The sequence below is a fragment of the Microtus pennsylvanicus genome, chromosome 15 (genome assembly GCF_037038515.1).
Source record: "Microtus pennsylvanicus isolate mMicPen1 chromosome 15, mMicPen1.hap1, whole genome shotgun sequence".
Classification (NCBI taxonomy): domain Eukaryota; kingdom Metazoa; phylum Chordata; class Mammalia; order Rodentia; family Cricetidae; genus Microtus; species Microtus pennsylvanicus.
In genome coordinates, this window is record NC_134593.1 from 53,114,273 (window position 1) to 53,139,024 (window position 24,752).

General features: G+C 41.5%; 3 long non-coding RNA genes across 5 annotated transcripts; 1 reads left to right on the forward strand and 2 right to left on the reverse strand.

Annotated features, from left to right (window-relative positions):
- The first annotated feature begins 116 nt into the window (after positions 1 to 116).
- On the forward strand, positions 117 to 3,814 carry LOC142835525 (uncharacterized). The gene is made up of 3 exons (XR_012907901.1): positions 117 to 174; positions 918 to 951; positions 3,698 to 3,814. It is a non-coding gene; the product is annotated as an uncharacterized LOC142835525 (long non-coding RNA).
- LOC142835524 (uncharacterized) lies at positions 206 to 5,310 on the reverse strand. Its single transcript, XR_012907900.1, has 3 exons — positions 5,209 to 5,310; positions 454 to 581; positions 206 to 278 (listed from the first exon to the last, which is right to left on the reverse strand). It is a non-coding gene; the product is annotated as an uncharacterized LOC142835524 (long non-coding RNA).
- A 5,496-nt stretch (positions 5,311 to 10,806) lies between these two features.
- LOC142835881 (uncharacterized) lies at positions 10,807 to 22,161 on the reverse strand. 3 transcript variants are annotated; one of them, XR_012907953.1, is made up of 6 exons: positions 21,822 to 22,161; positions 19,226 to 19,295; positions 18,751 to 18,839; positions 16,733 to 16,861; positions 13,515 to 13,653; positions 10,807 to 11,100 (listed from the first exon to the last, which is right to left on the reverse strand). It is a non-coding gene; the product is annotated as an uncharacterized LOC142835881 (long non-coding RNA). The 3 variants fall into 3 exon arrangements; XR_012907954.1 differs by lacking the exon at positions 19,226 to 19,295; XR_012907952.1 differs by lacking the exons at positions 19,226 to 19,295; positions 21,822 to 22,161 and adding an exon at positions 19,044 to 19,113.
- Positions 22,162 to 24,752: the final 2,591 nt, after the last annotated feature.

A 24,752-nucleotide genomic window follows, 5' to 3' on the forward strand; every position in this document is an offset into this window, starting at 1 on the left:
TCCACAAATTAATGCAACACGTTATGAACTATAATTAGAATATGCTCATGTATTTCCATTGTCTTAATATAAGGGGGCTCGTTTGTTTCTGAGCACAGTTCTAAGGGTTCATCATGGAAAGAACTTTCTGGAGGAAAGCGCCTACAGTCGAAGCTCGGAGCCTGCTCAGGAGTGGTACGTCTTGCTATGAAATTCAGCTCCTAGCATTCTGAAAAGCGTATGTAGTTTGGGACCATCTAGTCTTCGTCTGGATGGGAATTAAGTACTTATAAGGCATTCTGCGAAACAAAAATAGCAGTTGAGTTTGTGGGGTAAATTTGCGGGGTAAGTCGGGAAATTATGGGTTACTGATTTCTTTATGTGAATCACACCTCCATCTCCTGCTTAAAACACAAATCGGGGGTGGGCGACTCTAAAAACAATTAGCAGCAGCCCTCATAATTAAGTACAAACCTAAGGCGAAGAATGTCCTCCGTCCACACGCTGCTGGCAGAGGCAAGGGTCCAATCAGACAAGGGCTGAAGACAGCAACAGGAAGCTGCCATCTGCCTTCTTCCATCCTTTCTGGCTCATGAGATTTACTAGCGAGGGAAAGAAAGCTGTGTTTTCCGTAAAACGTCCAGTGCAAACAGAATTTTAAAAAATGGTTTCCTTTTCTCCCCTTCATTTAAGGTTTTTGACACTGCCAGAAAAGTCACCTGGTCCTAGTACAACAAAGGTTTTCTGTCGCCCTATGTGTGCTGGGAGAATAGACTTTTTAGCCAAAGAGGGGGAAAGGGAATTTTATATACTTCATGCAGATTGCATTGAAAAAAATATTTCCTAAAATTACTAAAAGTAGGGCTGAATATTTAATTCTGAGTAATTGCCTTCCAAGGGATGTTATTAGTAAGCTTAGAATTTGCTTAAATTTTTAGGTGGATGCCCGTGTGTCATGGATGAGAACTCAAGGTGGTTTGTATTACAGAATGTTTAGTCTCGTGATCCATACTTTTGAAATTTTATTTTCCCGTCTTGGCAATCAATATTCAATAAGAATGGAACTTTAAATTATAAGATGAATTGAATGCCTCACCAGTGTTTTAATTGAAATTAAAATCTTGTTTGAGAATCAAATAGTAATCAAATCTCTGACTTTCAAAGGTGTAGCCTCTTAATCAACCCATGTTAATCTAAAAATCTTGTAAGCTGAAAGTGACTTTAATACACGCCAGCTGCAGAATATCACAGCTTAGTCTGGTTGACCTGGGCTATACTCCCTGCACGTATCTTAACCCCAGCTAACATAGAGTGGTCTATAGTAAAAGTGTGAGTCAGAAGAAGTCCAAAACATCTTAATTTAGACCTAGAAGTTTAGAGATATGTTCTGGTTTCCTTTCTCTGTGTTGTGTTAAGTACCCTAACCAAAAGCAACTTGGGAGGAAAGGATATATTTCAGGTTACAGGTTACAGCGCATCACCAAAGGAAGCCAAGGCAGGAAGACTGAAGCAGAAATCACAATGACACGCTGCTTTCTGGCTTACTCTCAGGCTTTTGTTCAGCTATCTACCTTATACAGCCCAGTCCCACATGCCAAGGACTAGAACTACCCAGAGTGGGCTGGGCCCACTACATCACTTGGGAATCAAGAAGATGCCCCTCAGATGTGCCCCAAACAAATCTGATTAAGGCAGTTGTTCAATTGAAGTTCCTTCTTCTTAGGTTGGTCAAGATGTCAGCCAAGAATACCTAGAGTATCCAAGGTTGCTTTTCTAGACTGGAGTATACAGTCTGTCTCAAGGCTCTTCAACTGGGCTCACACACACCCTCTCTGTAGACCCCTGGTCTACTTCCCTCTAGAGGGGGCTCCTGGAATGGCAAAGGCCATCCCTTGGAACAGCAGTTTCTTTATTGAGTAGAGTTTAGTACCAGGGTTCTCAGCAGCCTTGCAGGAACAAGTGATCCCTTCTTAGGACAGTGGACATGAGATCTGACATCATTACATCAACGATCATAGGTTGTGACTACAGGTAGACATTTCTCCACACAATGAAACCAAAGTGCCCACTGATCTCCTCTGGCTGGTGCAGAGTATTTGGAAATATCCATGGCTAAAATGTTGGAAAATGGATGGATGGAAATTCAAGGAACCTTGTGTGAGAATGAATATTTTTCAAAGTATGGTTTAGAACTTTATTTCACTAATACCATCTACTGAGAGATGGATAGCTTGAACATCTTTGAAAACTTTCATATATTGTATGTTTTAAATTTATATTTTTATTGTCCGCTCTATGCCCCTGGTTTCTTACCGAAGATAAGAATGGGCTGAGTTTCCATTATCAGTCTAGGATGATGCGTTCTCCAGTCTGCTTTTCCCACCACTCAATCATCCCGAAGTCTTTGGGGGACAGTCTGTCTTCTACAGAGGTGTGTGTGTGTGTGTGTGTGTGTGTGTGTAAGGGTGAGAATGTGGGAAAGATACCCTACCACTGAGACATTTTCTTTTGTATGGGAAGGAAGGAATTCTTGAGTTATACTTGTCTCAATGGCTTGTTAGCCTTCTTGTCTCCATTTCTTCAATATGTTTTGCTCTTGTCAAAGACTTATTTTAGGATTGTTTGCACATCTGTACTGCGTCTCTGCGAATGATGATGGACTTGATGCATTTCATTTCCTGTGTTATTATATTCATGAAAATTTCCCAGCTAATCCTGAACCATGAAGGTTCAGGAGATAGCATCAATAAAAGGGTGTTGAGTTAGATATATCAGGTGCCTCATAATGACCTCCTGTCAAAGTAGAACTTTATCCTTGTATGTTATACAAAGAAGGATGTGGTCTCCAAGTAAAAGTGACTAAATAAATAATAACATGAAAACAATATTATTTGAATATATCACAGTCTAGGTATGTCCATGTGAACATTTTAATAAATCATATCTAATAACTCCAGAATACAGTTAATTTAATGATGGAAGACACAGCTAATATTGTGTGAACCACTTATGGTATTTGTCATGTGACTATCTATGAGGGTCCAATGGCTCGTACAATAATAATAATTAATCATGATAATGCCTTGTTGAATGTTCTCTGTAACCATCCACTCTCCTATAAGGAGTCACATGTCTATGTTACTTGGTCCTTCCCATCACTGTGTAGGTGATGGGCTTTAGAATAATCTCTTTGTACACTGTAGGAATATATGTCACTGTGATTGGTTTAATAAACAATCTGACTGGCCAAGAGCTGAACAAGATAAAGCTAGGCAGGAGAGCCAAACTGAGAATGATGGGATGAGGAAGGGTGAAGTCAGAGGAGTCACCAGACTCAGAGGGAGCAAGAGATGAACATGTCATGCTAATAAAGGTACTGTCACACGGCAGAGTATAAATAAGAAATATGGATTAATGTAGAATGTGAGAGCTAGTAGTAATAAGCCTGAGTTATTGGCTGAGCATTTGTAATTAATATTAAGCCTCTGAGTGATTATTTGAGAGCAATTGCAGGGCAGGGAACTCCACCTATGGAGATGTCTATCATCGCTGTCTTACAAAGAAGGACACAGAAGTGGCTTTTAAGGACTTTCTCACGGTCAGTCTTGGGGTGAGGAGTGGAGCTGGGCATTGAACTCACTTTCAGAATAAGTTTTTGCCTGAGAATCTTCTAAAGGCACTCATATGTTGTTACCTCCTTTTCCTCTTCATCCTACAGAATATTTACTTTAACCTACATATGGAGTTCGGTCAGATATGTTTGCTTCAGGCTTACTCCAAATCCATGCTGCCCATAAAGTTCCAGGATACAAGGATATGAAAGGAAGAAGAGAAAATGTTTGCCTCCCCATTATGGAATATATAAAAATAACAAAAGTTCACCAAGAAGAAAAGCTCTCTGTATACATTGACTTCTCCTATCCATTTTTTAAATATTTAAAGTTTGTTTAGAGTTTTTACAATAGTCATATACAGTTTTTAAAAGAATGGTGGGTTTTAAACCTAATAAAATTTGGCTAAGAAACTTCACAATATTTAAGAAGAAAAACTAATAAGTTTAAACTCGGTGTGTGTTTACATATACATAAAACATAGATTTGCATGCTAGGCAAGCACATCACACATCTAGACTCCCATTTATCAATTTTTTATTTAGTTGCCCATGCTTTTGAAATTTTCAGGAACAAAAACTATCACTAGCAAATAATTCTTTCCTTTATCACTGGGAAATTTCTCTATATTTTCTTCTAGCAGTTTTATAATCTTGGGTATTATATTTAAGTTTCTAGTCCATTTTAAGTTGGTGTTATTTTTTTAAAAAGACATGATCAAAGAAGAACCAGGGAACAATATGGTTGTCAATATTAAATGAAAAACTCAGCAAAAAGCTAAATTAAAAACTACAAGGGTTATTTAGAGCCTTGAGTAGACATACGCAGAAACTCTCTCAACCACATGCTATAGTCCATATGTAAAGCACACAAAGCAAAGAAATAACATTAAAAGTTACAAGGGAAAAATCCCAACTCTTCTCGAAAGGCAGACAATCCACAATGACATCGGATCTCTCATTTGTGTCCCTCACAGCCACGGAAGCATGTTACATTTCAAGTACTAAAATAATTGAATGCCAACCAAGATGACTGTATCTAGTAAATTTATCTTTTAAAATCAATGGAGAACTATGCTAGTGAGATGGCGTGCTGGGAAAAGGTGGGGGCAACACAAGTGTGGCCACGCAAGCAAGGTCTCCAGAACATGTGTAAGTAGATGGGGAGAATAACTCTGCAAAAATAACCCTGTCTTTGGTGAAGAATTGTTCTCTAGCTTCTCCATATGTGCTGGCATACACAACTCACACACATACATGTGCACACATATATGTGCATGCATACAATGCCGGGAAAAGAATTTCCAGATAAACACAAATGAAGGTGATTCATGACACCAAACCAGTTTGTGGAAAATAAAGGAATCCATACACCAAAGAGGAAGAATGACTGTCTTAATCACGAGAAAGACTGAAGAAACTTCATGAGAGGAAGAGATGAAGAAAGGAAAGCCAAGAAGGAACCTGCCATGTCAGCATAGCAAGCTAGCAACCCACTGACCCTGATAGGGAAGATGGTAAAGGACAAACACTCTAACTCCCATAAAAGCCATCAACGAAATTACAGGAATTAAAAATATATCCTAACAAATACCTTAACTGTAAATGGCTCAACTTACCAATAATGAGATTCAGACTGGCTCCCTGCATTAAAAGATTGAATACAGCTGTCTGTGTGCACAAGAAGTGCATCTCACTGATGAAGACACAGTCTGAGAACTGAAAAACGCATACCAATCAGGCATGGAAGCCAGAGCAAGTTGGTAAAGCTGTTCTACCTCTGATAAAATGAACTTCAAATAAAACTTAGTGAGGAATGATCAATAAAGCCACTGCATATTAGTAAATATTCATTCATCAAGAATATGTGATAATTATAAATAGATGTGCATTGACCATTGGGGCTTCTGGTTTCATAAAACAAACATTATGGTTCAGATGCTGATAGATGCTGATACAATAATACTGTGATTTAAATACTCCGCTCCCATTGTTATTAGAAAGGTCATCCAAACCGAAAGTCAACAAACCACAAAGTTCAACAGAACCATAGATCAAATGGACTAGATACAATAGTTCATTCAGCAGACATAGAATGTATACTCTTCTTAGGAGCCCATGGACTTGTCTAAAATGTCACATTCTAGGCCATAAACCATGTCTTAGTGAATACAAAAGAATCAAAATAGTTTCTTGTATTTGATCAGATCATAATGCCATAATCTAGAGATAAATAGCAAGACAGACTACATTAACTACACAAATACATGGAGACTGAAAAAACACTCTTGAATGCCCACGGGGTCTTTGAAGAAATAAGAGAGGAATTTAAAAATTTGTGCAAGCAAATGAAAATGAAAGCACAATTTTCCAGGAACTTTGGAATATTGTTATGACAGAAGATCCCAAATAAATAACCTAATTATGCATCTCAATGTCCTAAGGGGGAAAAAAGAACAATTCAAGCCTCAAAGTAGTAAATGGCAAGAAATGAGAAATATCAGAGAAGAAATTAATAAAATGGTGACTAAAATCGCAATGCATTGGGTTGGCCAAACAAGGAAGAGTTATTTCAAAGAAAAAATAGATAAGAGTCACCCTTTTTACAGATCTCTGTTTACTATTTACTCTTGTGTCTCACGGCCTCCTTTGGGATTGTTGTTTCTATCTTTGAGAAGCATCTTTACAAACTGCACTATAGTATGCTTATCAGAGATGAATTTTCTGGTGGTTTCTGGGTCTGAGAATGTTTTGAATGCCTCAGAGGAGTGTCTGGCTTAACAGTTCTCACTCTGTTTTCTTGCTTCCATTATCACCTCGATAAGTGAGGAGTTAAGGTAATTGCTGCTTTTCTGTATGTAACAGAAAACAAAAACAGAAACGAAACAGGCATTGCCTGTTCTTTTTAGGATATCTGTGTTTACTCTTGTTCATTTTAAGGCTTTCCCACTGTCTTAGGTATTCTGTAGTTTAATTTTGATTCATCAAGGTATAGATGTTTTTTTGTTTGCCATGCCTGGCATTTTTTGAACTTCTTAATATCCAATTGTTTGTGTCTTTAATCTGTTCTGGAACATTTCAGTCGTTGTTTTTTTTTTTTAATCCTCAGTTTATCTCATTGTAATCTGGGTAAGACTGTCTTCACCTCTAAAATAATATTTTCCTTACTCTGCTTAAAAAGCAAATGGTATTGTATCATTGTATTTGTAAATACATTTATTGATGCTTACTGTTTACTCACTTATTAAATAGCATTATCTAACAATAACTCAATATTAATGTGTCAGATTCTCTTCGAGGTGCTGAACATGTTATTGAATAAAAAAATTAGTGTAGCGCAGTGGGAGTGAGGGCCGTGAGCATTTTAGTTACCTCTTCCTGTAACCCACTTGTGCCTTCTGGGCAGTCTCAGGCAGAATCAGGAATGCATACATTAAGATGATTTTAAATAACACAGAGAAAATAGAGGCCTGTTTTACCATGCCCCTTGACCTGTCTCAAAGTCTTACTATGCCTTCCAGGCTAGACCAGAATATGATATCAGGCTCTTGGGAGCTGGCTGTCCCAAACATGGGTTTTAACTTCCCTTTTTTAGAGGCTCTTTGTTCAGCCTCAACACTGTTTTGCATATAATGAACAAATCTACAACATTTCTGAAATAACTTTAATGTTTTTCCTTTATTTTGAGTTCTTCTAAACAATGTTAGTATAGTTAAAACCATGAAGGGCAAAAACATAATTGTGGACCTGATTTAAAGGCTGTAATAAAACCCATAATTGTGGTGTTTTGCCGAATATCTAATGGGAGATGAGAAAGTATATAAATGTGAAATTCTTTCTGTAATCCCTAAATCTTTCCTCCTGGTACTTGGGGAAAGGCACAAGTGGCCTCACACAGTGGTCTTCGAGCTAACCTAGGCTTTCCTTTAAAGATGAAATATTTGCCCTGTGTTATCTTAAGGAACAATGTGGAGATTTGCATGTGTGTCTCCTTTGCATCAGGCATGTATTGATGTGACCTGTTTGAGCCTTCCCAGCACGAGCAACCATGAGATGATCACTGATTCACGACAGCAGAACTTCAGGGGAGTCATTGGCCTCATCTATCAAACATTTAGCTGAGCAGTAATTTATACGGGAGACTCAGAAGCAAAGCTTTTTCTTTACAGGCACCTGGATTACTTACTATGTTAGCTATTTTTCTCATCTCCATGAGCAATTACCTAACAGGAAACAACTTAAAAAAGATATGGCTTAATAAACCCCAGAGCTTATAATTTAATAAGGGAAACAGTCTATCACATTGGAGGACACATGGTGGCAGGAGCCTCATGTCACATCATAGCCACTGTAGGTACGTGAAAGACTGGGCAAGATATGGTACCTGGGTATCCAATGTCAAGACCTGACCCCTATGACTTCCTCCAGTAAGACTCTACTTTCCTAAGCATTCAACGCCCATCCCAATGCAGTACCAGTAGATGGGGGCCACGCGGTCAAACACATGAACTAGAGGGGCAGCTCCTGGTTTCGATCCACTCACACGTCATGCTAGTGAGGCAGAGCTTACATACAGTGTATCTTAAGCTCCTCTGTGTCACACATCTTGACAATCGCTTAAATCCTTGAAGCAGTCACAAAAACCAACCTGGGGTTCCCTGTGAAAAGTTCCCCCATGGCCCTTTCTAGCCAATCTCTACTGCAGCAACCTCTTGATGTAGTTTGGTAGGACAGCCTGACTTTGGCTCCTTTTGTGTGGATGGAGGCATCCATTAATTCTTTGTGCTTAGCTACTGGCATTTACTTATTTTCTAATTAATAAGTATTTTTATTTTTTATTTGATCTAATGAAAATAACTTTTAAGGCAATCCTCAAACATTTTGTTTTGAATTGAATATTTGGCATGTCTATTAGCTATATATAGGAGCTTGAAATATCCATGTAAGAGCATAGGTTTCCTTGCTAAAATACATTAGGTTTCCTATCGCCTTTCCAACTCAGGAAGTGTTTTAACCTTTTCAGTTTCTGTTGAGTTGACCGTGGCAGTCAGCTGAGCAGCTAAATTCATAAAGACATAATAAACTTTAGAGCCGAAAGGGCTCTCAGCAACCACCTAATTGCTCCACTCTCATTGGACCTCGGCTCCCAGGCAGCCATTGGGCTAGATGGGCCTTGAAGATAGAGTCAGGAATCAGGTGGACAATGCGACTGAAGAATTCATAGCAGGAGAAGTAAAGCCCTACAATAATAACAACGGCAGGTGATGAGCTGTCTGATGTGGGAGGTCGTGAGGTAAGTGTTAATCTGACTTTGTCAGAACGTTCACAGAAGGTAGCCTCATACAACTGATGCTTGGGTGAAGGTGGAAAGAATAAACAGGAGTAAGCCAGTGAAAGAGGCAGAGCAGAAGAAAGAAAAACGGGGAAGATTGGTCCAGAAATGGGTGGTAGTAGGGAGTGTTAATGCTCCAGGGAACTGAGAGATGCTTAGTAATGACTGGAAGTGGTCAAAAAGAAAAAAAGAAAAAGTAGCAGGAATCTCACAGGCAGGTAGAGGTCTCTCATTTGTTCTGAAATTACAGCAGCCCCCCGAGGGTTTTCAAGTGTGCTGTTACACAGCCAAACTTGCAGAAATATTTTTCGTGCTGTGGGGAGTAGGCTAGGACGAAGAGAGACTGGAGTTGTGGAAGCCATGGTTTGAAACAAAGTGATGGAGCCAGGGAGAAGGAGCTTGGGTTAAGAGATGTGTCAAAGGTAATTACGTCACATTTGGTAAACAGGAAAGGACACTGAGAAAGATAACTAGAAGGTGAAGTGCAGAGGTGCTGTTTTCTGAAAGGAGGATAGCCATGAAGACTACGTCAGTGTGTGTGTGTGTGTGCATGCGTGCCCACGTGTGTGTGCCTATGTGTGTTGTGTGTATGCATGTGTGGCCATGTGTGCATGCGTGTGTTGCACATGTGTGCTTGTGTGTGTGTATGTGTGCGTGTATGTGTGTGTGTGTGTGTGTGAAAGAGAGAGAGAGAGAGAGAGAGAGAGAGAGAGAGAGAGAATGAATATACAGTAGAGAGAACCATTAATGAAAATGTTGGACCAATTTTTAACAGACTTTTCTGTTATTAGCAAGATGTTAGCAAGACATTTGGCTATCCAATGCCAATATCCTGCAGCACATGGCTAAGCTGAGGAGAGAAAAAGTTTGACCGCTTACACAAATTTGATTATGATCCACAAATAAATAGGTTTTGAAATTACCTACAAACCCAGGTAACTTTTAGAGGTAATATATTATGTGTCTAATATGTGGTGAATTTCATGATGGACTTCTTCTTTCAAAAGCACTGAATAACACTTTTCTCTTCAAAATATACAATGTACTGGAGTGAATGAAGTCCACCAGTGTCAAAATCTGTTCAATTTGTACAATACAGTGTTTCACACACACCCCATTGCTGTATTTATTAAAATATAATTCATATGTTGGCAAGATGGCTAAGTGAGCAAAGGTGCCTGCTGCCAAGCTTGGCAAACCAAATTTGATCCCAAGAACCACGAGTTGTTTGACTTCCCAACAAACACAGAGGCACATACCTCTCTGATAATGTGATAAATTTAAAAATTAAAAAAAAACACAATTTACATAAAATAGAGCATGTGTATCTTAGGTTCATGCAGAGGAGAGAGGACTATGCCCCACCTGCCTCTGCAATGCAGTTTTAATTATCTTGGCCTGGAACAATGGGTATTCTGTTCTACTTTCCTATGGTCTCATAGGCTACAGTAAGTCCATGTGATACAAATTAAGGGTCTTGATTTGCTGAACACTTAACATCACATTAGAGATCATCCTAGGTTCAATGCTCTTTGAATTTTATGCTTCTTTTCTTTCCTAAACACAATTTTAAATTGATGGTGCTATGATTGGATTCTATAATAATTGACAATTTTCTTTTATTGTAGTGCTATGTGATAGAAGATGTTAAGTCACTTAGTGAAACTTTGGAGCCATCTCCCTTTGTCCCTTCTATTACAGATTTGGAAAGACTGTGGCCACTAAGTCTTTTAAGTGACATGGGAATATAACTTGTGAAGGTGTGTAGTATTTGCTTAATTAAACAGGATTGTCTTAGAACTTAGCAAGAGAAGCAGCTGGGTACTGTACTTAAGCAAACTAACTAGAATTCTTTTGGTGGGATCACTGTCTCACCTATATCGGGGTCTCTCAGATGAGCACTGATTGCAGGTTGTAGGGTGTTTTCTCCTCATGACTCATTAATGACATAAAGCTTGTTGGCTTGAACTCGCTGACTGGGGACGTGGAAAGACTGAATCATTCCAAACCTTTGTCTCTTTGTTTCCTGGCTTGCCTCTCGGCATTTATTTATCAATTCTTTCAGGGCGTATTTATTGTTTTCAAAGATTCAGTTATGGCATCTTATTCTGGGGCCGAATGGAGAAAGACAGAAGTTGTAGTGTCTTAGAAATCACCAACAGGATCGTCAACCTTTAGGCTGTTTTAGGAAAGAAAAGAAGTACATATGTGAAGGGCATTGAACCCAGCACCTTCCATAAACATGGTATTAAGCATTTAGCAAACAAACCAAGAATTGTTCAGATATTTCCTCCATCGCTCAGTTCTATCTAGTATCATGTTATTCTCTCTCTCTCTGTCTCTCTCTCTCTTCCTCTTTTCTCTCTCTCTCTTCCTCCACCTCCTCCTCGCTCTCCAATGTAGTTATCAATTCAGTTGGTTAGATGTTTTTGTAGGTCTCAGCCATCCCATTCCTGTGACGTACTGTCCCGGAGCAGATCCCAACGTCTAACTTGGGTCATTGCAACACCCTTATCTGCCTCCACTGCCTCTTCTTTTATCCTTCTCTGCTCTCCCCCTCCTGTTAGCATTATCTTTTTAAAGCCAAAATCTGATCCAGTACTTCTACTTTCCATCCTTAATCACCATTGTTTATGGGAGATATATGATCTTTGATCCCTAATCTGATTTCATGAATCCCCTTAATCCCATTTTCCACTTCTTTCTCCACTCCTCTCTGAACTTCGTCAAGACACTGTTAACATGTTGGTCTCTGTCCCCATGCTCCATGCCTATTCTCCATGTCCTAGCTTACAATGCTTTTCCTCACTTCCTGAGTCTTAATTGTTATTAACAATACTTAATAAACTCAGATTTCTCTGAAAAGATTGAATAGCTTTCCCATGGTAGCATGTGTATCAAAGCGCTAGCTATTCCTATAAAAATGAAATATATGTGCCCACATATCCCACGATAAAGTATGAGCTTCTAAAGCAAGTGTCTGCAAACAACCTTTAAGGGCCATGCAGGCCAGGTGGATCCCATTATGTAAGCCTCTCAACTCAACCATCACACCAAAAAATATTTGTAAATTAAAAAAAGTAAAATTCACAGATAAGAAAGTAAAGTGACAAAATCCTTGTTTCCACAAAAGCGTACAAATACGAACAGTTGTCTGTAATATCATTTTTATATCATGAAATAGTTCTCTTTTCCTTTCCGTACAACCATTCAACACCTTAAAATGATTCTTAGTTTATGGATCATGCAAACATGACCTTATTCTATGTTCTGTGTTTTGATCACCCCTTTCCAAAAGACAGGCTTGTTTCATATTTGCCTCATGTTCATACTTCCTGCACCACTAGCAACTCTCAACACATCCGGGACTAAATGAATGCCATGAAATTCAATGCATGGACCAAAATTGATCATTTTATGGTATCTTCCGTCACAAGCTGTGGTGATGAGATAAATTAAAAGTATTAGCTAGAAAACCATTTTAAATTTTATTCCCTCTGCACAATCTTTCTGAAGTGTGTTATTCTGTCCTAGTAAGTAAGGCTTAGTTAATATATTTGATGATTTTAGTACAATGGCCCAGGTTTTGATTAATGACAAGAATTCTTGTGTTGCCAGGTAACAAAGACAGAGAAGCTAGAGCACACTGAACCCCAAATGCCTACAGATGGGGTGACTACAGAAATTGCCTTTCTGATGCAGTGAGTATCTCTGTCTCTCTCTCTCTGTCTCTCTCTCTCTCTTGTGCTGCATAGGAACTGGATAAATGCAGAAAAAATGAAACTAACTAACCTTATTGGCTGGCTCCAGGTCCACTGCTCCTAACACAGGGGTCTGCGCACTGGCGTTATAGATTTCTTTAATTTTCTTCTTATCTCCTCACTCAACAGAGTCAAAACTGCACTGCTGGCCAAGGACAAAACCCTGGAAGAAGACAAATTTGCAATATTAACATTAAGGGGGAAAATGTAGATTGATGTGCTATGAATGTTTGGTTTAATGACTTAATTGAAGGTTAAACTCATATCAAAGTAAACATACCCAAAAGCACCATACTAGATCCTTCTAGAAGTCTGTCCATGTGTCAGGAGCACAGAGCTTTTAGCTCCTTTTTTTCTTTCCTAATGTAAAGTTCACTATCTTCTAGTCATAGCAAAAAGTTTTCTTTCTGGTGCCATGGAAAGAGCGTTCATCTAATCAGATAAGCTCAGTCTCTATAAAACCTTTTAAAACTAATGTTTTTATTTCCTCTTGGAAGTTTTCATACAAGTATGCAGTGTATTTTGGTCACATGCACTCTTCATTCTCTCCTTCCAACTCTTCCCCGGATACCCCAACGGGTCCCTCTCCCGACTTCTCATCCTCTCTTATAATTAAAACAATAATGATTATTAATAATAAACTTGAGTCCAACTCTTAGTGGTGACACATGCACATCGGTGTGGAACCATCCACAGGGGAATGAATGGCCTCCCAGCTGCCACGGCCCTAGAAGAGAGAGACTCTCTCTTCCTCAGCAACCAACAACTAACAACGACTCCTACTTTAAAGGTGGGGCTTGGGGAGCATCTCTCTCACGTGCTTGAACTTTACCGAGCTTGATCTTGCGCAGGGCTTAGGCAGTCAGGCACAGAAGTTGGTAGCTGATGTGTACAATAGGCATGCTATGTATCCAGAAGACAGCACTTCACGGCTCTGCTCCCGCCGTGAAGCTCTCTGCTACTTACATTCTCTGTAAAGGAAATTGTTAAAGAATGCTCATATGAATCCCACAATACTGTAGTAGATTTAGGCAACACACATTGGCTAGGTCTGCACAGGTGGAGTGCTTAGCGGGATGAGCATAGCGACCCACTCTGGCCATCTAGTTATCTACATGCGCAGAATATGGCTTCCTCTTTTATGTTTTTCATCATTGTATTAAGGAAAGACCTCAGAAAATGACCTTGCTGCACCATTGCATTGTGCTAAGAGAGGAACTGCTTCTGTTTTTGTTTTGTTTTGTTTCAAATACACCTTTAGGGAGAGAAGAAAATTAAGCAAAGGGTCCTGCATGATTCTGTATTGGAAGCATTGGTTGTTGGATTCCCATCTTGAGGGATCTACTATTAACAGAAAAATCTGTTTGGTCAGTGAATTCTTGAACAAAATATATTCAATTCAGGGGAGTTCTAGACAAGTGCAGGCCTGATCCTGTGGAAGCTGCCTGCTGTTCACAGCAAAGAGTGTGAAAACACATGCCGATGGTCACCTGGGGAGCAGGCTTTGAGAAGCTGCTGATGGATCCTTTGATAAACCCACCTTATCCTAAGTGCTACCGCCTTTGAGATTTCATAGGAATCCAGCCTTTGGGGTTAAAGAGCCCTTACCATACTGTGTGTAATATATTCACTCGCAGGCATCTATCGAGAGCCAGTGATGCCCAAACCAACCAACCAAACAAACAAACTCCGACATAAAACTGCCTGAGCTATTATGGTGTTACTGGTCTCCCAAAGATGGAAAACTATTAATGGCAATAACAGCTGACACTTATCATCCCTTAGATGCCATGCAGATAATTTGTAGGTATTTTCACCTGCTTAGCATAATAAACATAAATGAGAAACATTTAGAACCTGCCTTACACCTAGAAGCCTCATCCCAAGAAGTGGACAATGTGTAAGGGAATGAGAACAGTTTTGGTTATGGAGTAAAGTTGGAGAATCAAAGATTTTGTAAAAATCAGCTAAGAGGCATGGGGCCTTTGTGAGACTTCATTGGATAAAACTGGTCTTTCGTTTGGGAATGGTTCCCAGTTGGGAATCCCCGGCTTAGGGGTGGGGCTGTGTCCATCTCCTATCAGTGCTGGTACCACATCTGCTGCAGACTTTTGCGGGTGCCGCACATTTTGCCAGTGTCTTTGTGTGTTCAAATGTGCATCGGACCTGCTGTGTTGGGAAGGCTTTGTTTCCTTTCGTGTCCGCCATCGCTCTGGCCCTTACAATCTTTCTGCCTCTTCTTCCTCAGGGTTCCAATCAATATCTGCTTGCATGTAAGCCCCACTACCTGACAGGGAATCCATGCCCGACACTACCCAGCTGTCTAAGAATCTGAGACTAGATAGACCAGGGACCTAGGGAAAACCCAAATACTACTGGTTTAGTAGAAGCATAGCAATACGATGACACCTGAGCCATTCTGCTATAGTCATAGATGAGTGCCTTGCTCAGTCATCACCAGAGAAGCTTCCTTCTACTGCAGATGGGAACAATACAGAGACCACCAGCCAGCAATGTGCAGAGGGGGAGACAGGAGACACCTGGAAATATCGAGTTACTCGTGCCATGTTTGCTGGTCTTTGTTTTTACCTCATCGGTCTTTGTGTGTATATTACAGCTTCCAGTTTCGAGTTCTTATGGGCTAGCCACGTGTGTGAATGCGGGTTTCTGCATCTATGTTTTTATGGGCTAGCCACGTGTGTGAATGCGGGTTTCTGCAGCTATGTTTTTATGGGCTAGCCATGTGTGTGAATGCGGGTTCCTGCAGCTATGTTTTTATGGGCTAGCCACGTGTGTGAATGCGGGTTTCTGCATCTATGTTTTTATGGGCTAGCCCGTGTGTGAATGCGGGTTTCTGCATCTATGTTTTTATGGGCTAGCCCGTGTGTGAATGCGGGTTTCTGCATCTATGTTTTTATGGGCTAGCCATGTATGTGAATGTGGGTTTCTGCGTCTATGTTTTTCTTGTGCTTTTTCTTTACTCTTTTTCTTCTGTTTGGCTTGTCTCATCCCAATTTGTCTGCTTTTGTTTTTATCTTATTTTATTTTACTATTGTTTTCTGGGTGCCCATTTGTTTTCCAATGAGAGACAGAAAGGGTGTAGATTCAGACGGGAAGGGAAGTGGGAACAATCTGGGAAGAGTTGGGGGGGGAACCATAATCAGAACATATTAGACAAAAATAATCTATTTTCAATAAAAAAAATAGAAGAAAAAAGTCATCTAAGAGTTATCTTAGTAATTGCTATTTGTTTTTTTATTTTTATGTTAAATGGCATTTAATTGATTTGTGTGTATATGGTGTGTGTGTGTGTGTGTGTGTGTGTGTGTGTGTGTGTGGTCATGCAAGCTATGGCACACTTGGAAGTCAGAGGACAGCTTGTCTGAGTGGGTCTCTCCTTGTGAGTCCCGGAGATCAAGCTTAGACGAGCCAGGCTGGGCAGCAAGTGCCTTACCCCACTGTGCCATTTCCCCACACAGTGGTCGCTGTTCTTCGCTGTTCTTCCTATTGCTTGCCATTTCTCCCCTTCTCGCCAATTTCACGCTGTTGCGATGTCCCAGGGCATGGTCCTTATCTTCCCTTCTCTACTCTCTATTTCTTCTTTGATACAAACACTTGGTCCAAGTTTTGGCACCTGAATACATTTGCTGGGCTTGCAAGACTTGTCTCCTAAATCCTAAACGTACGTATTGAGTTCCATGCTGGAAACTGCTTATAGACCCAAATCATATGTGTTCACTCATGAATTCCTCTCTTCCCCATTCCTGCATCTCTCACGATAGATAAATTCATAATTCCAGTTTCCATAATAAAATCCTAAAAGTCATTACTTCACTCTTCTTATTCTCTTGCTCCTCACATTTTAATTTGTCAAGAGATATTGGAAGCCAGCACCACCAGTTAACAAGTACATTGGCATATTCTGCTGAGATGTATTGGACCTACAGAGTCTCTACAGTTTCTTGCTAAAGAGCCTGTACAATATCATCAGGAAATATAAGATAAATGCAATCTATCGAACATGTTACAAAACACCTGACTGTTACTCACCGAAAGCGCCCAGCCATGTGATGAGGAAATACTGAGCATCCGTGTACAGAGATTAGAGGAAACTAAGGGGGCATGACCCCTAAAGTCTGTGTGAGATCCTGGAAGAGAAACAAGCACTGGAGAAGTACACTGGGGGAAAACGGAACAAAGAGGATAATGTGAGTTAAAACTGGAGGAAAACCAAATGTGATCTGTAATTTATGTTTATGAGCATTATAAAATAGGCCTAGCAGCTAATATGGGGGAAACTTGTGAAGGACTTGGCGAACTCTTTCTATACCTTGCTTGCAACATTTCTACAAAGCAAAAACCATTTCAACAACAAAAAAGAAATCTTGGGGAATCCTCCACAAATTATATAGAATTAGGCCATATATATCTCTATGAAAACCACTTGGATTATGCTTCTAGTATCCATGAAGCCATTATAAGCTTGACTGCCATCTCTCAGAGGGATTTATCTGTCTCTTTGTCTAAAATTCCATCCACTGTTGTTCCTTGTCACTGGCCGACGAGCCAAGATTGATTTACGTGATACCCAAGGGGAGGTTTTCTGTAGAGAGCAGGATAGATCCATTTGGGCTCAAGAGAGTGAGTTTGAGAATTGTCAGTATGTGTTGGTTTTTGTAACAAAGGTTGAACGTGTGTACCAAGTAGAAGCAATGGCAGAGAAGCGAAGAAAAAAGACTGAGCCATGCACACTGCAACCTGAGCTGCAGTGGGAATTCCCAATGATCTTCCTTTCCCCCTCATTACTTTCTCAGCTTCCAAGAAGCTGTCTACATTGTTTATTTGTCACCGCCACCGCCATTTATTGTCATCCTCGCCACCATCACCATCTTTATGAGTGACCTCCTACAACTCACATGTGAACTTCAGAATGTAAGGGATTCACCCCCCCCTTTTTTTTTCTGGCAGTGTATCTCTCAAGTGGAGACTACTTCATAGTGTAGATGCTCTAGGAATACTTGCTGACATGTTGAATAAGAGGTTGGATAGATAAGAAGTGGGAAGTACTTTGGTAGGAAGAGGAAAGCAGATAGGGTGACTCCACAGCTCTGGATGCAGTGACATTGACCACACTGTACTCCATACAGAAAAACTAGGTGGAAGGGAAGAGACGTGGCGAAACTTCCTGTGACGATGTTCAACCGTAAGCTCACTGCGTATCTCTGCATCTCAGAGGGTGTGTTGGGGATGGATGGAGAAAATGGAAGGTCTCTGGTATTTGTGGGCATGAGAAAAGTAACAAATAGAAAGCTGCTTACAATATATGCTATATATATTCATGATTCATTCATTCATTATATATATATATATATATATATATATATATATATATATATTCATATCATGACAGGTGGAAGCGTGGGTGTGTGAACTCCTAGGAGGCAGGGGACTGGGGTGATTGAAGTGAGGGTGTTGATTAGGTAGCGATGGGAGACAGTTTAGAAATGAAGGTCACTGCATGTTACACATGTGCTATGACTCCTTCAGAATCTAACAGAATGCTAGCAGACTTATGGGGAAAGGGAGGGAAGCTTAGAGAATACACATATAGTTGCTCTTCGTGAAGCAGAAGCAGGGTGGTGGAGCAGAAACTCAAATGCCAATTCCATACAAATCAAAGCAGTTTTAACATAGGTGACATCGTCCTATTGTACTTGGGGCAGGGGACGAGTGTGCCAATAGTGAGGTATAGGGACACTGGCCTCTTATTTTTGTAAACGCCAGCAGCTGAGGGGGCACAGTGGCATTTCTGTTGGCCTTTCTGACTATCACCTTGTCCTTGCCTTGGCACGTAATTTTGTCATTACAGCTTGTGCTTGGCACCGATCTGATTCATCAGGGAAGGCAGAACTCTGTGTTTGCATGCTTTAAGGAGAGATGAAGTCTACTTTGGCAAGGCCCACAAGGAAAGAGAGAAAAGAAAATAAGAGCCATAAATCCTCTGGGGGCCAGAACGCAGGATTAAAGACACTCGATCTATTTTGGAGAGGACGCAGGCATGTGTTTACCCAATGGCAGCTTCCTCTCCTTTCAGACTCTGGTCCAGTCCCTTCCCATCGGTTTGGAGTTTGGAAGTGACATCTTACATGAGAGAGTTCTGTGGGGGATAGAGAAGACTCTGTTATTCCTCGGTGACCCTCCTGGGCCTCCTTGTGTTTAACTAGCTCCACCTTGGAGTCTTTCTCTTTCTCGTGTGTGTGTATGAGTCTATCTTCAGAAATAATAAACACTTGAGACTTAACCCCTGCTGCTCTGTGATAAACAGAATCAAGAAGGGCAGGATTCCCATCTTAAAACTGACCTGATCCTCTCGATGCCACCGATACCTGAAGTCTTGGTGAAAATCAGTTTCTAAGTGAACACACTTTTACAGAGGCAGCGACATTTCTTTTTAATGAATTCTCTGAGACTGAACTTTAGTGAACTTTTCTTCCCTTCGAGATCGCCTAAGAGCAGGTAGGTCTCCACCTCATCGTTAGTCACCTCGCTAGTTCTTGCCTGTTGAATTTGTAATAAAATGCTGCTGATCAAGTCTATGCTGTCGCTCTACATTCTGTGAGAAAAAGAACAATATGTATTTTTCCCAATTACACCTCAAGTTAGAAGTGCAAGATTTAGTTGTCATTTGCTCTTAAATGGAATGCAAAGACGATTCTAGCAGGAACCTGGCCAGACAATACCGACCGAGCTTTACTTCTCAGGGCTGGAAAGGTGTCTTACATGGATTCATCAATGTCCATTTGAAAAGGAAGGGGCTTGAAAAAGAGGACCAGAAAGATGGCTCAGTGGGTAAAGACACTTGCTACCCAAGCCTGGTGGCTTAAGTTCAATCCCTGGAACCCACCTAAAGGTGAAAGGAGAGAACTATCTCCACAGAGTTGTCATGTAACTTCTTCATCTATTGTGACATGGGAGACACCTTCCCCATAGTGCACATGCGCGCGCGCACACACACACACACACACACACACACACACACACACACACACACACTATGAAAACATTTGCTTTTTTAGAGACAAGAAAGCGAGTCAATGTTTTGGAGACCCTGAAACCCTTTATGCTGTAGTTGAACACAATCAAAGGCAATCTTCAAATAACGGCTTGCCAGTTACTTGTTTGCAATTAGAATGTGTTTACTCGGAGCGGGAGAAGGTGGCCAGGGCTTCCTCTTCCAGTGTTTCCAGTGTGACAGTGTGACGGTGCGGGGACTGAGGAGCTGCATGGACCATGAGTAAATATTTGTGGGATGAGTACATCAGCAATTAGCCAAGGAAGCAATCCTATTGGATTCCAGGGACAAGGGGTGGGTCTTTCAAATGTGTACCCCTATCGTTCACTGGAGCTGAGGTCATACTGATAGAGGAAACAGCGACAGGCCTACCCCCGGAGACTCCTCAATCTATCACCAGTGTGCGGACAGTTCCCCTGCCTCTTCTTGAACACTACTAAGAAAGAATCACAGTCCAGTTGGTAAGGGTTACAACTGGGTTGTCTTTCTTGGATACTCAACCTTCCTTCTGGACCACAAACCTTACCAACTACCTACCGGAAGAGAGTCTCCATTTGCAGCCACCCCCCCCTCAAAAAAAAAAAAACGTTTGCATTAAGATGTAAACTTCAGAGCATTCGAGGTTTGGAAGAGAAGGTAGTAGCAAAACGGGACAGAATTTTGTCTCTGCTTTTTTATAGCTTACACAAGCAACATGGCATCCATTTTCAGACTGTTTAACCAGCTTGAAGTCTGCCCGTCTCCGTAGTGAAACCTGGGATTCTGGTTAACTCCTTTATTTTTAGGATCCCCCAAAACAAAAGTTAATCTCACTTTGTGGTCCTGGTTCTAGTCATCCATGCCAGGCTGTGAGAAGCTTACCTTGCTTGGACTTAGCCGCACCTGAGTAAGTCAAAGACGTGGTTGGTGCTGCTGTTGTGTCGTGACTAAGCAGTGAGACTCCCGTTTCTAAGGTGCATTCGGTTACTTCGGGTCAAAGGGATTTATTGGCATGAGAAATTTTTGCAGCTAGAAATATAAATCGCATGCCTCATAATTGCATGTGGAATAAGGGATTTTTTTTTTTTAAATTAAAGCTTCAGGGCAGATTGGATTCACAGACTGTACATGCTAACAACAGTAAGCCCCACAGCCTGTCGTAAGGGGCTACAATCAAGAGTTGAGGTCAGTGGAAACCTGGGTTCCAAGGAGCCCTTGTGATGGCAGCTACCAGGCGTTAGTGCTGAATAAGCAGAAAACAGAAATCTGGTCCCTTTTTTCCCTCTCACGTGAACAGTCAAGTCTTGGGGTGGGGGGCGGGGCAGGGAGCAAAGCCTGAGAAGTCTACACGCAGTTTGAATCGTTACACTGGAAATCTGAGAAGATGAAAGGTGAGCGATTAAGGTGGTTTCGGTCTAAGCTGTTGTGAGTGTTCAGCCCTCTTTTTGGCACAGCTCGATTAGCCAGAATCGTTACACCCTTCCCCGGGCAGGGCTGGAGGCTGGAAGATTAAGGGCAGTGCAGGTCAAAGGTGAGCTACGGCGACTTCTCTATTTGGGAAAGTAGACAAAAGCCCTTGTTAACCTTGGCTTTTGGAGGCTGAGCTGTCAGTCCCTCGTGTTCACGATCACATTTTCATGTAGAAGGGTTTTTGAGCAGTCTAGTATCGAAATCGGATCTGTGTCTCTCAGGTAGAAACATGTTGCCGTGCACAGTGCCCGTAATGCTATGTGCGCTGGCAGCTTCCTCCTGGAGATGCCTATCATGTGAGCTAGTCTTTTGTTCCTATAACTTTCGTTACTATTTTAGGAAAGAAGGTAATTTCTTTTTTGAAAAAGATGGGGTACAGCAAAAAGCACTTGATTAATTTTTGACTCCTTTTTGATTTTTAAAAAAATTTTTAGCCTTTGGGCTCCCTAATGTTTTAGGGACATACCTATCCTCCTCTCTCCAAAGGCTGAGTGTCTTTTTCATCTTGGGGGAACATAGCAACAGACCATTATTGTATGCTGATTGCTTCTTCTATGAGCAGGCAAGCTGCCTTAATGACAGCTTATGCAACAACAGACCGTGATATATAGTACTTACCTGGATGTAGCAACAACTGTGCTGGAAGCCAAGAAGAAGGGGGGAGGGGGGGTAGTCAGTCCCTTGTGCGTGAGAAGCTTGCAGATACCCCGAGGTGACTTCATATAATTCTAAAACAGCAGGTAGCTTCTTGCATAGCTAATCAAGGTATCAGTGCCTGGAGCAAGTGGAGGTGGCTGACAGTGTACTTTGGTTTCAGATGCATTCAGCTCCTTTTGAGTGATATGAGCTTAATTCACATTCTAGTTTCTATACGCTAAGAGTTCATGCATTCGGCTTTGGCAAAGAGCCTCCCCAGGAACTCGACAGCTCTGAGCTCTGACAAAGTGGCTGACCTTAATATCTTACATGGTGTTTGTTCACTCTACGTGGAGGGAAGGGTGATAAAGCTCAATAAAGGAACATTTGGGCTGTCTGTTTTGTTCTCTTCACTTTTGTGTGTGTGTGTGTGTGTGTGTGTGTGAAGGGGGCAGGTATGAAGATGCCAAGACAGATTGTGTGTGTGTGTGTGTGTGTGTGTGTGTGTGTGTGTGTGTGTGTGTGTGTACATACATAGCTTTGCTTATTCTTTTTCTTTGTCTCCACCCTCTGGTTTGTACTCATTGCTGAGCAGGGGACATTGGTGGCTCACCTGAAAAACTCAAAATTCACAGTCCCGGAAGGAAGAAAGAATTTAAAGAGAAAGAATTCACTGGGCCTTGTAAAGCAGACAGGTCATTTCTGGGGAAAGCAGTCCCCGGGTCAGAGTGAAGGTCATGGGCTGACAGCCGTGGGTAGTTTCAGTTCCTGTATCTACAGATGACTTTACTATTTTTTTAAAAATCTTTTCTTTCTTTCTCTTTTTCATTTTCTTTTCACATATCCTGCTTTGCCTTAAGCTCTCTAGGTCATGAGAGGACAACTTTGAATTTCTGATCCTCCTGCCTCCGCTTCCTAAGCACTGAGATTACAGGCATTTGGTTTCTGCAGTGCTGGGGATGGAATCCAGGCAAGCACTCTGCCAACTGAGTTATATCCCCCTCCCAGGACTGTCTCTCTGATTCTACGGGGCCCTCTGGCTATGGCACAAGGAAATAGTTTTTGTTGGGACCCTCTGCCACTGTGTGAAGTATACCTGTCTGGTTAAATGGAAAGCTCCGAGTCCATTTACTGCCCTGGTGTTCAGGAACCAAGCTGAAAAACTCCATGTGCAAAGAGCCCATAATTTTACCCAACTAGATATTTAGCAGCTTATGAAAAATAACAAGGGCTGCATTCACCCAGGCGCCATCCAGGAAGATGCGGTGGGTATTTTACATTCCTGTCTACGAAAGGAAAAACATAATTTTTCAGACTCTCCCAAGATATATGGATATTTTGGTATGCAAAGCGATAGCACCTTGAAAGCTGAACCAAATTCTGCTCGGCCCAAAAGGATTTATTGCTGTCAGTATAATGCGGGCCAGTCAATCAAGGTGAATTTTTCTTATGAATCAGTGGATGAGAGCTCAATCAGGCAGCTACTTGCTTTCCTGCTTTGTTCATTCACACAGTGTTTGGTTTTCCTGTGCTTAGCTGACAGGCACGGCACCCACCAAGGTGAACTCTCTACCTCGGCTCTCTGTGCCTCTCTATTGCTTGCCCTACGGACCCTAACTCATCTCGATCTTGTCTCTCTGTGTTTCTCTATTGCTCACACTTCCGTCCCCCCAGGACAGTTTGAAGCTCTCATGGTCTTCTTTTCCACACACTCAAAATTCACTATGACTAAGCAGAATTCGCATCCTTTTTCCTCCTCCAATCTCAGACTCCTCTCATTAAAGTCTGCCACGGAGTGACCTCCCCAGCCTGTATTGTCCACTTTCCATCCCTCTTAGTGCCCTCTATGTGTCCAGATCGGATTACTGTCACAGAAGGAGGAGTATAGGGCAGGGCTTCTCCCAGCAGGGGTTCATGCTCTGCCTGCAGTTAGCACCGGTGGGAGGCACATCCTTCTGACTTAGCACTTAGGGTGTGAGTTCTATCACTACCCTGTAAGGCAGTGACCATGAGAGGACTTTCCTCGTGCGTCCAAACACAAAATGTACACATGACTAACAATCGCTCAGTTCCAGTGTTGATGCTTCTCACTGGTCTTCCTTCTCTTCCTTCTCACCCTCCCACTGTCACGCAGTTGTCTTCCTTGCACTAGGAATTCGTCCAGACCCTACGCTCTTCAGCCATCATTGTCCCGTCAGTGGAGGCCTTGGCACACACCCAAAGTCCCTCCTGTCACACCCTTCAGCCCCAGTCTCTACAAGCATCTGTACCGTGCCCTCCACCGCAACAGACATCAGTGCTTCCCAGTCCGTGCTCTTTACATCCCTGTGTCTTTGCTTTCTTTCTCTGCCCCTTGCTAAATTCCACCCATCCATTGAAGGCCTCATCAAATGCCCTCACCTCCATGAAATGTTTCCATCTCAGTATGTTCCTAGTCTTTCCTGGCTGTCTACATAGGTTGAATTTCCTTTGACCTTAAGTTTCCCCACGCTTTGCTTGTGCTTCACGTTAGACTCGTTTTGCTGTACTTTGGAATAGAGTCTGTTGTTTGTGTCTGCCTCCTTCATGGAATTCTAAGTAAGTTTAGGGCAAGAATTCTGGCTTAAAACAATTCAGCCTCCACTTAGTCTTATGCAATCAATAACTGTTTTAAAATTGAATTGAAATTGAGTACTAAATGCCTTTCAATATGGGTGGCTGAGCTGGGGCCATTGGTCTGGGTACACGTATTATAGACTATAGTCAGCATGACTTTGGAAACATGATAGTTCAGGAAACGGAAAGAAAAGCATGTCCCAGTCTCTTTGACCTACAACAACAGAAATGGTCCTTATCTGTCCCAGACTGTGATCATACATGGAGAGGATAGGAGTTTCCTTTTCTACCAAAAGGATGGAGAGAGATGTGGGAGAG